The 13,188-nt window shown below is 36.6% G+C and overlaps 1 protein-coding gene and 1 long non-coding RNA gene across 2 annotated transcripts in view; one reads left to right on the top strand and one right to left on the bottom strand.

Annotated features, from left to right (window-relative positions):
- The window catches only part of LOC120598579 (uncharacterized), a 106,937-nt gene that overhangs the window by 7,685 nt on the left and 86,064 nt on the right, over positions 1 to 13,188 (bottom strand). Inside the window, exon 2 of the long non-coding RNA XR_005651618.1 lies at positions 7,051 to 7,171. This is a non-coding gene — a long non-coding RNA (uncharacterized LOC120598579). The remainder of the gene's footprint in view (positions 1 to 7,050; positions 7,172 to 13,188) is intronic.
- CYYR1 (cysteine and tyrosine rich 1) overlaps positions 1 to 13,188 on the top strand; it is a 93,031-nt gene that overhangs the window by 53,904 nt on the left and 25,939 nt on the right. The gene's annotated exons all lie outside the window — the stretch shown is intronic.

Here is a 13,188-nt window from a genome sequence, read left to right as displayed (position 1 = left end):
TTTGAAGCCTGAAAACAAATGTATGCAGTAATTACCCAAAACAATAAAAAGGAATGTTATTGAAAGACTTGGATATAACCTTAAAAACATTCTAATGAGATTTTCACATAGCTGATGTTTGGTCAGTATTATACCTTGTCATAAATATTCATTAATCCTTGGAACATATGATTGACTTTGTCACACAGTAGCTAATCCAGGAAAACAGCCTCCAGCAACAGAGCAGAAGATGCCACACAAGTTGCCAATATTGGATTCATTCATTCACCCTTGAAGGCAAGGATAACATGAAAGTGTCTTTATAGTCTGCAAACTTGTGCTTTTGGTAATCTTATATGTCGTTTCTATATCTCAACTTCTTTGGCATTTCTTTATGTTCCATACATAGAATATATGCCAATACTGATACATGAACAGCTCCTTACTTTGCTGCTTAAGCATTATAGTTATTAAGCCAGTAGGTCTGGAAATGGTACCAGTTTCTATGGCTTTAACAGTGGGATAACTTTTTCAGTGTTGATGTTAAATGAGAGTGTAATTCATTTTATCTTACCCAGGCAGGTGTTCATTATTTCATGTGGCATTATTTATGCATTTGTATTTAAATAGTAGCCTAAACTTGGTAACTCTATTTGCAAACTTTTATATTTGAGACTGAAGAACCCCTCTGACATAAGCAGAATGTATATTATTTCCACCATTTTGTGGATTTGAAAACAAAGTCCTAGGGACGATAACTGACTTACTCAAGGACACACGGATAGTGATTGGTTCAACCAGCTCCTATGCCCAGCCCTGCTGAATCCTGCTCCCACACCTCCTCCATTGCATCATGCTGTATCTTAACAAGATCATTCCAGAATTGGCTACTGTGGTAGACCTGAGGAGTGCTCACCCATATCCAGGTCTCCTCTCCTCCCAGGGCACCTAGAAGACTATACTTCCCAGCCAGCCTTCTTGTAGTTGAGTGGGACCACGGGATAGCTCTGACCACTGTACAATGAGCAAAAATGTGCACCACTCCCAGACTGAGTTAGGCAAAATCCTCTATGTGACCTTTCAGCATCTTTCACTTTGCTGGCAAGAATGGAAGCTCTGTGTGGGGATAATGGAGCCATAAAATAGAGAGCCTGGATGGCTGAGTCATTGCATGGAGGAGAGGTGTCCTGGTGAGTTGTCTGACTTAAGCAGATTTTGGTTGAGGAAGAAACAAGGCCACTGAGATTTGGGGCTTGTTTGTCACAGCACCATGAGTTCAGCCTATTCTAATACAACTCACCTAGATTCTTTCTACAGCTGCTATTAGTACTTTACCATTATCTCCCAAAACACCATTACCTATTAAGATGTTAAAAAAGAGTACAAAAACTGCTCTTTGCTGCTATGAGAAAATAAGACAGGAGAAGATCATAGGGATTGATTAAGGTTTAGGTGCCACAATTTTAAATCAAGTGGTCAAGGAAGGACTCACTCAAAAAATAACATTTGACCAACAACTCAAAGCCATGCAGATATCTGCAGTGATTGTTTTCTAGGCAAAAGAGAACTGTCAATTATCTGATGTTTAAGGAGCAGCAAAGAGGCCAGTATAGCTGGAATATAGTGACTGGGCAGGAGGGGCATAATGAGAAATGCAGCCGGAAAGATGAGGAGGAAGAGGCACATTGTGCAGGGCTTTGTGTGCTATTGCAAGGACTTTGGCTCTTACTCTGAGTGAAATCAGAAGCCACTGGGAAGTGTGGTGCAGTGCAGTGACATGGTTTGATTTATATTTTTGAGAGATTGTTTTCTAAAAGCATATTTATGACAATACACAGTTATTAACAATGGGTGATATCGCAATATAATCCTGGCTTCATTCATGTGTCCTTTTGATCCATGAGTAATTCTCACCAAACTAATGCTTGTGGTGTCAATTCACAGTGCAAATTAAATTGATGACAATCGAACTTCTGTCTAAGGTTCCCAGCCATACTATTGGTTCAGTGCCCTGATTTGAAATACTTGCCATAAAGCCATCAAAGAAATCCTTGCAAAAGCCTTTATTCTCCTCAACCTCCACTGTAAATCATCAAAATCATTGCATTATAATTTCACAGCATGTGAAACGGCACTTGGAGTGTCCTAGGCAATGACAGAGTGACCACATTGATCTCACAAACCGTTTACTTTGTCATTTCCACCTGGATACCCAAACAGACATCTTTAGCTCAGTATCTCCAAAAATAAAATCATTCCCCACTCCCATCTCGCTAGTCCAGAACTTATGCCCATTGTATTCTTTTTCTCAGTTCAGAAAACTGACATTGGCACAGTAACTCAATGCAGAGACCCTGGAGATTGGTAACCGTTTCTAAAAGTTCTTTGCCCTACTCACCTCTCAAATCCACCTTTCCCCTCTTCCTCCAACACAACTTCAAATCTAGTTCATTTTCTCTCGTGTGAATGCTGGAAGAGCTTCTCATTACAGACCGATGCAGGGAGCATCTTTCTAAAACACAAATCTGGTTGTCAGTCCCCTCTCTGCAAGGAATGAGCTACATTCTTTGGACTTAAAGAGCTCTCACCATCAAATTCGTGCCTGAGTTTTTAGCCACATCTCTTGCCACTTCTAGACGGAAACCTTGGCCATAGCTTGCTGTTTTACAAATATCATAAGCCATTTCACATTTCTGTAACTTTGCACATGCCCTGTGAGCAAATATTTTTCACCTGTTTAACTGTCAAATTCCTCTGCTTATACATGAGCAAATATTTTTCACCTGTTTAACTGTCAAATTCCTCTGCTTATACGTCATGTTGTTTTTAAAGCCTTCAGTGATCTCCCCTCAAGGACTCTTAATATATAACTTTATTTCAATGGTGACTTTGAGCCTACATCTGTCACTCCTCCAAGACAACTCCTTGTATGCTCAGCCCCTCCCACAGAGGCATAAAAGATACTTAGTAGGTGCTCAGTCCATGTCAAATGAATGAATTAATAACTCTAAACACCATTCTAGCTCTGTTGCCTGGTATTAACATAGCATGTCTATATCTCAACACCTGTCCTGTGAGGCTCATTGGGTAAAAAGTGGTGTTGTGTAGTCAGAACCTTTGTGAGGGAAAATGTAGTAATTTCCTTCAGCAGTTCATTGGGAAACTTGAAAATAAACAGCACTTTAATGTTGCACTTGTTCTTACTTAGGTTTTGTGGAGGACATTTTATTGCTTCAGATTGATTTATCTTTGTAATTCTTTTTTGGCTTGCAGCCGTTTTTATTAAATGATTATCATTCTTCTTAGGACTGACCTCATTTTCTTCTGCACTGTACGCTTTGGCTATGAAGGGGATATCTGTTGAGAAAAACCAGCCTCTGGTTTTTTGGTTTATAAGGGGACCGAATGCTGAAATTTGAGTAAAAATAGATTTCATTTAAGAGAGCAGCTATTCTAAAATAATAATCAAACAATGGGGAAAGTAAAGATGCTTGATTTTTTTTAAGGCAGTGCATTTCAGAGATACAGTGCTGTTTAGTATTTATATTTGGCTCTTTTTTCTATTATAGGATAGCATATGTTCTGAGTTAGGACATTGCTAGTTTTGCTCCATCAAGTCGAAACCCCTCTCTAGTCAGCATAGGGGATGTTTGGCTGAATATTGCAATAATAAGCTATTATAATTGGTGGCTGAGTCATCTATTTTTACAGAATTGGTACTGTAAAGAAATGAGTCATATGCCTCATGTCAAAATTAAGTGAAAATTTGAAAGTCAAAAGTAAAATGCTCAAGTGAAAAATCAGAGCAACCTGTGGGTTGAGGGTTTTCATAGCTACTATTTGATTTTACCCCAAGTTGCATTATTATTCTCTGTATTTTCATGCACCAAGTGGGAAAATCCAAGCTCAGAGCTCACTAGTACTGTTATGAAAAGGATGACAATAGAAATGATTCTAGTTTCTCTGTGATCAACTATAAACCTTGATCCTCTGTTCATTATGGGCTTCATTTGCTCATATGAGTTTCCAGTGGTCAAATACTCGAATGAGGGGCCAGGGTCATTTTAGCAAGTAGGCACCCCCCTGGATTGGGTAGGAAGCCTACAAAGGTCCTTTCACTTTGTGAGCCTGTTTCTCTTCCCTCGAATAATAGGATTCATAGCATGGGTACCTTGTCAGGTATCCAAGGTACAAGATTCAGGGCACAGGAGACAGTGATAATAGAAACACTGGAGAACTGCTTCAGACCAAGACAACGAGCTCATTCTTCTGTTGCGTCATGATTTAACTCTGTAACTAGAACCAGAAATCTTCTTTGGGAAGTTGAGTTTGAGAATAGAGCTACCCTACAATTCACCTTAAGGCTTCGTAAAGCTAATTTTTTCAGTCTCCTTATTTGGCCCAGGATATTTTGGAAAATGTAATATAATGATGGTTGAGAAAATAATATTTACAGAGTTGGTAAATAAAAATAATTCAGTGAAACATCATTAATATAATAGTGGAGGGAGAGCCCCCTAAATGTCAGAAGGTTCTAGTTCATAAGCCATTTATGTCTGGAGACTATTCAACATAGTACTGATAAATTAGATTAGGGGCCTGTTGATGATAGGATACCTATGGGTTAGACACAAGGTGACGTAGACTGTGTGTAAAGTAAAACGTATCAGGAGTCAGGTCTAGCCAGGGAAGAGAACGAGGGCTTCAAAAGTCTCACAGGTCCTCTTAGGATGGGAATCCAAAGTTTCTTATCATCAACAGAAAAGTGATTATTTTTGAGGGGTGGATGGTGATTGACTGTGAATGGGCACAAGAAGGCTTATTGAGATTATGGATAAGTTCTTTATGTTGGCAGATGGTGGTTACGTGGCATATGCATAAAATTATAAAGTTCATCAAGCAGCACATTTAATATTTATGTACTCCACTTAAAGTTATACCTCAGTAAAGAATAAACAAAGCAGACATAGAGTAGAACTGGGTAGAACTTTGATTTTATATTTCTCCCAAAAATAAATAGTCCCTTAATGTAATCTTACCTTCATTTCTTCTCTCACACCTGTAAAATAACATTAAAAACCTTTATGTATGTATGTATATATATGTATATATGTATGTGTGTGTGTGTGTGTGTGTGTGTGTGTGTGTGTATTAACCTAGTTTCTTCAGAATGTGCTCTTGGTATGGTATTATATAGACAATAATTTCCTTTCATTTTCTTAAGCAGCAGTTCACAATTAGCTATGTGGCTGTAACTGCCTTCAAATTCATCCTCAGAACTTTATAATCATATCGGGTTAACTTAATAAGAATGGTAATGATAATAGCTCATGTTTATTAAGCGCTTATAATGTTCTAGGCACTCCGGTTACATACATACTCATTTCTCTCTCATAGCAACCTCGTGAATTAAGTACAACAAATATTTGCATTTTTCTTGCTAAAAATATGAAGTTTAGTGAGGTTAAGCAGCCAGTGTATGGTCACATTGTGAAATGTGGCAGAAATTTAGATCTCTCTGTTATCAAACCACAATCTTAAGCTTTCTGAACTCCCTCCCCTTCCAGTCTCCAAATTCTCATGTAGAAGCATATCTGTATTTGAAAGTCAGGCCTGCTTTTATTGCTTTTTACATGCTTGGAGATAAAAAAAAAATTTTTTTTGAAAAAAAAATTAATTCTAAATAATTTACCGTACCTTGGTGACCGTGAGGTACCGCATGAAAAACAAAATGTAAGTAATGGTACAAAACCATAAAACTTTAGTAAAGAGGGGCTATTTTTTTCCCCAATATCATCTCTGAGGTATGTTTTAATTCACGTAAATTTTCTAATTTCTAGAATTTTTTTCTTTTAAGCATAAACATTTAAAAATATTTTAACTATCTATAGCCTGACTACATCCCTAACTTCTTAAGCGGTACATACCTTCTATCATATATTAATCTGTTTTTGGTCTCTGGATACCATTAAGATGTGCTAGACTCTTAGAACTCAGAATGTTCCTCTTTTTTTCATCTGTATTATTTCATTATATTTCAAAATTATTATTATATTGTCATTCTTTTAGAAGGCATCCTGAATCCTGATTTTTTTTTTTAGTTTCAAATATACAGCATAATGACTTGACATCCACATAGGGGTGCAGCTACCTCTTTGACATAGTGAGTTTATTTCCTTCTGATAAATACGCAAAGTGGAATTACTGGGTTATAGGGTAGTTATACTTGTGTTTAAGTGTTTGAGGAACCTTCATACTATTTTCCAAAGCGGCTGCACCAATTTACATTCCCACCAACAGTCCACACGGAGTCCCTTTTCTCCACATTCCCACGGACATTTGTTCTCTTGTCATTTTGATGCTAGCCATTCTGACGGGAATGACGTAATATCTTATAGTAGTTTTGATTTGCATTTCCCTAATGATCAGTGATGTTGAGCACATTTCATGTACCTATTAGCCATTTGACTATCTTATTTGAAAAAATGTCTATTCAGGATTTTTGCCCATTTTTTAATTGGATTATTTGGGTTTTTTTTGCTGTTGAATTGCCTGAGTATTTATTTTAGATGTTAACTCCCTATTACATATATGATTTGCAAATATTTTCTCTGATTCATAGGTTGCCTTTTCATTTTGTTGATTTTTTCTTTTGTGATACGAAGTTTTTATAGCTGTGTTTTTCTCTCATTTGTTGTTGACTTTATTAACAGTTGTTCTTATGCCATTTCATTGAATTTGCTGCTTCAAAATCCTTTGGGGCTAACTGGAATGTTAATAGACATACACGACAGAGCTAAAAATACAGATAGCAGAACTTTCAGAAAGGTTTATAAAATTAGAATAAATAAACAATGTGTGGGAAGACCTGAAAATTTCTCTTATTTAAAAAAAAAAAAATACAGAGATTTTTTTTTTGTGACACTTCCTTTTTTCATGGATTTGTAAAATTCACATTTTTCCAAAGGTATTTTTTTCTCCTTTACATTCTATACTTTAGGTGTTTTGATAACCTGAATAGATAATATCTAGATATGTATTTTATTGTGACTTTAAAAAAATATTACTTACTTAAAACAAGCTGATGATTTCTGTCAGCTCCTCATTAGACATCTTAAATCTCCAAAAGGTCATGACAATGGCTGTTCTTCAAGATTGGTCTCCAGGCAACAGGATTTCAGGCAGATAGATACTGCAAAGGATATAAAAATGAACAGAAATATGATAAGATGCTGAGTTTGGAAAAAGGAAGAATTTAGAAGAAATGTAGATGTATTTGATATAAACCAGAAAGTTCTAGGGTCTTGGAGAGAGGAGTTAAAAAGAAAATTTTCAATCTATAATTTATTTCTTAAATTAGATTGTGGGCTTTTTAATTATTTATTTAGGATTTTTTAAATAACATTTAAATTTTTAATCAAAATGTAATGCTCAATAATGTACTTGTAAAATATAATTTGATTCAATTTTGATCATATACCTCAAATTACTTTTTCCTTTTTTAAAGAATGAAATAAATGGTTAAGGAAAGAAGGACTTAAATATTTGAAAGTATGTCCCACCTCTCAAGAAAAGACTCGAAATTATCTCACAAGTAACCTAAATAAATGAGGTTTCCATATATATATTCTATCCATTATAACAGTAACTACAAGTGTTTTTCATGGCAATAAAATTACCCCACTGCAATTAGACTTAATATCATAGAGACTGATTTTTTGGTAAAATCCAGTGCATCTCTAAAATTGAATCTTGTGGAAAAAAGAACGTTAAACCCATTATGAGTTCCATTCACTTTTATTTTCCTTGACCCACCTACCTCTGGAATCAAGTATAAAATAGACACTTTTGACTACAGTAAATATATTCTGAACATATCTATAGAGTAAAATATAAACATTTGGGCAAAAACAATATAGCACATATGAATAAGGAATAAAAAGAAAAAAATTTCATCATCAAAAATATGCATCTACAGAAGCAGAGCACCACCTGTTTCACAGATGGTATTTAAGATAAGAGAATTTAAATAAAATTTCTCATCTTAGCTTTAACATTAGCTATAGCTTTCTAGTGTATTACAGCGCAGAGGCAATCAATACAAAAAGGAAAATATATTTGGAGTTAAATATAAATAGACTTATGACACCTGTTTCAGGAATATCAAAAATCAGGTCCCTCTAAAAGAAAAGACAGACACTATAATATCTCATCCTCATAGGTGCAAAGACCAAGATAAATTGTAAGTATCAAAATAATTTATTTTCTATATGCTGGAGGGTTTACAGTCTGAAATAATTACTGTACAGGAAGAACACAGTGACTTCAACTTTCTTCGAAAATGTTTAAGTTCATAAATAACTTATTCTCCTCTTATTGCTCTATAAATGTAACTTACTCTTCCTGTCAAACTTGCTATGCATTTTTATCTGCTCCCTGACTACCTCCAAAGCAAGCAACATTCATATCCCCATTTGATCTCTTTTTGAAAGACAAAAAAGAAGTTATCAAATTTACATATAGCCAGTGAACTCTGTCCATGCTGTGTTCTAAATTGGAGAAGGAAGTATCCTTGATTTCTTTGCCATCTGAACAGCCCTGTCTTTAGTTCTTTGCCTTCTTGTATAGACTATCCTAAATTTCCAAGGCATATCATTTGATTTCATTACAGCCTTAGTGCATAAATCAGTAGTTTATTTTTAAGATTTGGCTAGTTTTTTTAGAATGCGAAGAATATTTCACTGTTTATGTATTTATGGTCTTGGATTGTATGGGTCTGTTATTGCTTTTATTTTTCCACTCAAATATTGCACATATTCCTTTCTACCCTAACCCATTGAGGTACAAGGGCACACAAGCCAAGGTCCTTTGCCATATGTTTTCTCCACATTCATTAAAATATACTTATTTGTTGGAACTTTTAATTATTCATCATGGTGTTCTCTTCATCTTCAGTACATTTTGCAGAAAAACATTAATTCTTACAACATTTCAGAGCGGTAGATAAGTGGTCATTACTGGTCAGATTTTAATTCAGTCTAACTATGAGAATCTTTCTTCAAGATAGCAAATAAAATTGGGACCCATTATCTCTACTGTACATATGAAGAAAATAAGACCAAAAGATGAAGTGCTGAACCAAGGGGAAAGAGAGAGTCTGTGTGAACAGAGTGAAAACACTTTTTCAATTCCAGCTCCAAACCTAGGTCTTTTCTATTTCTCTTGTTAGAAACTCTCTTGGCTGGGAAAAGCAAATGGAATCTGTATGTGGTGCTCTTGAAAGTTCGGTGTAAAACTTTCTCTAAGAATTATAAGACATGATAAAATTAGAGAAAAACATTATTTAATAATCACTACATGATCTATTTTTCCTATATTTAGAACTAGGGAATTGAGGAAGCATCTATTCAGTATGGTCCTTTGCCACCTTATTGATTATGTTCTGAGGAAATATGTCAATTACTGGAATTCTTAGAGAAAATGACCTTCCTTTTCGTTGAATGTCTAAACAGTACATAGAACAAGCATGATGCTTCACAGATAAGCAAAACACAACTGTATCTCACTACTTTTTTATAGGAAGGTTTTTCCCTCCGATGGCTGAAAATTTGGCACATCTGTGGTTTTTCAGCTCACTCAGTCCATAACTCTTCTGTCTCAACACACTCTTATTTGGAGATTTTAAATGCCTAATCTGAGATGTCAGTAAACATTTTAGACCTCAAGCCGGGCTTCTCCCCATCTTCTAGCTGAGGTGGGTCTTCAGGGAGAGAGGTGGACCCGATTGCTCTCCTTTTCTACCCATTTCCCATTTAGCAGATCCCTTCCTCCCAGTTCAGCCCCAGCAGAGTGAGAGCTGTGGTCAGGAAGAGAGAAGAGGAAGGCATAGGAAAGTTCTTGCTCAGCTCGGGATACTTAACTGGCTTCCTGCCCTCTGCTGGGCCTTCTGACAGCAGCCCCAAGGACTTAGAGCTTCTTCCCTGCTGGCTTGGTGGCCTTGCTGGCATGTAATTCCTGTGACCACTGTCTTTTTTTCCTGCACCACCTCCTGCCTTCCATCATCCATTACACACACAGACTCAGCAGTCTTCCCGTTGCAACCCCATTGCCTCTGTTGTCTGTCAGGACCTAGAACAGCTCCCCTACTGTCTCTTTATCCTACATGGACCACATCCCTTGCCTGTTATGGACTGAATTATTGTGTTCCCCACAAAATGCATATATGGAAGCCCTAACTTCCAATGTAAGGGTGTTAGGAGGTGAGGCCTTTGAGTAGTGATTAGGTTTAGGTGAAGTCATGAGGGTAGAGACCCATGATAGGATTAGTGCCCTTCCAAGAGGAGGAAGAGACACCAGAGCTTTCCCTCTCTACCATGAGAGGATATAGTGAAAAAGTGGCCATCTGCAAGACAGAAAAGGGGCTCTCACCAAGAACCAATTTTGCCAGCACCTTGATCTTCCCTGACTCCAGAATATAAATGTTCAGAAAAATAAATGTCTGTTAAGTCACCCAGTCTGTGACATTTGTTATGGCAGCTCCAGCAGACTAAGGCGCTACCCTGTGTTTGACTGGGGTGTAAATTCTCCAGACCTAGCCCTTTCCCCCTCCCTGCCATAGACCTTTCCTCCAGCAAGAAAATACTGCATTCTGTTCATATTTCCTCCCTTTTGAATTTTCCTTCCCATTGTTTGAGAATATTATTCTTCTTTTCAGCCATTCTGATCTGCTCACTGATATTTCATGCATTCAGACCAGCAGATTTTCACTGATATAACCTTCTGCTTATCCGTCTACCTCATTTCCGGCCTCACTCATGAATGCCCTTAGATCCTGCTCTTCTGGACTTCTGCAGTATCCTAAATCACTGTGTCCTCTCCCTCTTCCACAGTCTTTCTCTTAGCTTGCTGTATTAATTTCCTGTGGATGCCATACAAATTACCATAAACTGTAGCTTAAACCAACAGAAATTTGTTCTTGTGATTCTGGAGGCCAGAAGTTCAAAATCAAGGTATCGGCAAGGTCATCCTCACCCTGGAGACTCAAGGGGAGAATCTGTCCTTGCCTCTCTTCCAGTTTCCGGTAGCTGCCGACATTCCCTGGCTCGTGCTCAACTCTCTGCTTCTAGGCCACATTGCCTTCTTCTCTTCTGTCTGTCAAATCTTTCCTGTGTGTCTTTTATAAGGATACTTATCATTGGATTTAGAATCCATCCAGATAATCCAAGGTGATATCTTGATCTCAAGATCCTTAATTTAATTACATCTGTGAGGACTCTGCAAATAAGAGAACATTCATAGGTTCTAGGAAATAGGACATGGATATATCTTTTTAGAAACCATCATTCAACCCACACCACTTGCCAATGCCTTTTCTCACCTCTTGCAAACTTCTAATTGGTGTCCCTCTCTCCATTCTTGCCTCTTGTAATCTATTTGTTATTCTACTGACATCTTCTTATCTCTCAGTGTAGAAAAGAATATGTTTCTTAAGCATTTTAAAACATATCATTTAGAGGCCTTGGTCTTAAATTGATTTATCCCCTAAAAAGCAATTATTAGTTTTACATTATAATGATAGCGTTGTCAGAGGCATTACATATGACTCCTTCTAGGGTTGGTTATATGACATGAGCCACACTTCACTGAGTCCACGGCATTTTAATAACTTGAACTTAAAATAGTAAAAGACCAAATTATACTTCTTAGCCCCATGCGGCGTTAGAACTTTCCTTAGGGACTAATATAAGAAGCAAACTATCCACTAGTAGCAGAAGGGGAAAAAGAGGTCAAGATTTATGGAATAGAGCCAAGAGGCTCTATGATCATTTTTCTTTTAGGCATATTTCTCATAACACTCTTGCTAGCTGATTTGCTTTTTTTAAAATGACTTTTTTAATAGAATAAAATCTGAATTCTTGTTAAAGGGTTTATTTTGTTCTCCAACTTGAGTGATAGAAGATTGATTAAACAATCTTTAAAGTCCTGAACCGGTAGATTTATTGACATAATCTCAACCGTTTTCATAAAATAAGTTTTAGGTACTGGTGATGTTCCCTGGAATTTTTATGATTTGGATTTCCTTACGAGGGTACGTTGGTGAAAAAGGGCTCATTTGCAAATTAAATCTTAGCTAATGTGTGAGTATTTTAAGGACCAAATTTATTAAGACTGTTGACTTTGATTTCAAGTAAGGAAGAAAAAAATCTTTGGCACTAGTGCACCTTAGTGTAACTGAATTGAATACTCTAGTAACCTTTCTATATCATCAAAACCAAGTAATTAATATATTACTGTCCATTACCAGCAGATATTTTCATTACCAGCAGATATTTTCAAGTTTGCCATCCCAGTGGACATTAGGAGTTCAAAAATGGTTAGGAGAAATATGAGTAACCGTTATAAATGACTAAAGGAAATTAAGGTATACTTTTCCATTAAGATTCACTTACATCTGCTAGGAAACGGATCTTCCTTGCTGAATGCTGCTTAGGTCAGCAATTGAACAGGACGTGAGATAAATAACGGGTCTAAATCAATCTGGCAATTCTAGGTTGCTGGACTGAGTTTTCTCCCCATTTGGAAAAAACTGATCTGCCTATTTTCTTGGAGTCAAACATGTTTTCTAATGGCTACCTATGAACTTGCAAGCAACTTTGCAGTTTCTATATTTCTGTAATACAAAATGTTTTACTAGTTTTATATAGTACCGATCAGAAATATTTTTCTATGTTGACTGTTCATTTTACACACCTGTAATTTCTTCCCATATTTTTCATTTAGTAGACAAAGAATATGAAATAGACTGAAGACTGAAAATAAAATAATAGCAAAATTTATAATGATATTTCTTTCATTTTCCCTCTACAAATGGAAATGTTTTGACTTAAATTACTGTCTCCTTTTTGTTGAGAAATTGCTGCTAACGCCTCCTCTTTTTCCAGTTCCACATATCTGAGTCCAGCTGGTGTTTCTTTCCTTTAGGCTCCATCCTTCACCTCCTGAACCAGTTTCAACTGAAACAGAAACCTCTTAAGACCCCTTTGTTACTGTAACTCACTGATTCCCAATTCTGGCTCTCTATCAGCTCTGTATTAGCACCGCCAGAGTAACTTCACAAGTGTGAGTCTCATCCCCAGAGATTCTGATTTAATTGATTTGAGTTAGGGGCCAGGCTAACTCAAATCAAGCACCCCCAAATATACGTGTGTG

This window comes from Pteropus medius, unplaced genomic scaffold (assembly GCF_902729225.1).
Source record: "Pteropus medius unplaced genomic scaffold, Ma_sr-lr_union100, whole genome shotgun sequence".
In the NCBI taxonomy this organism is placed as follows: Eukaryota; Metazoa; Chordata; class Mammalia; order Chiroptera; family Pteropodidae; genus Pteropus; species Pteropus medius.
The sequence above is the reverse complement of the archived record's forward strand: the minus strand, read 5'-3'. Positions and strand labels throughout refer to the sequence as shown.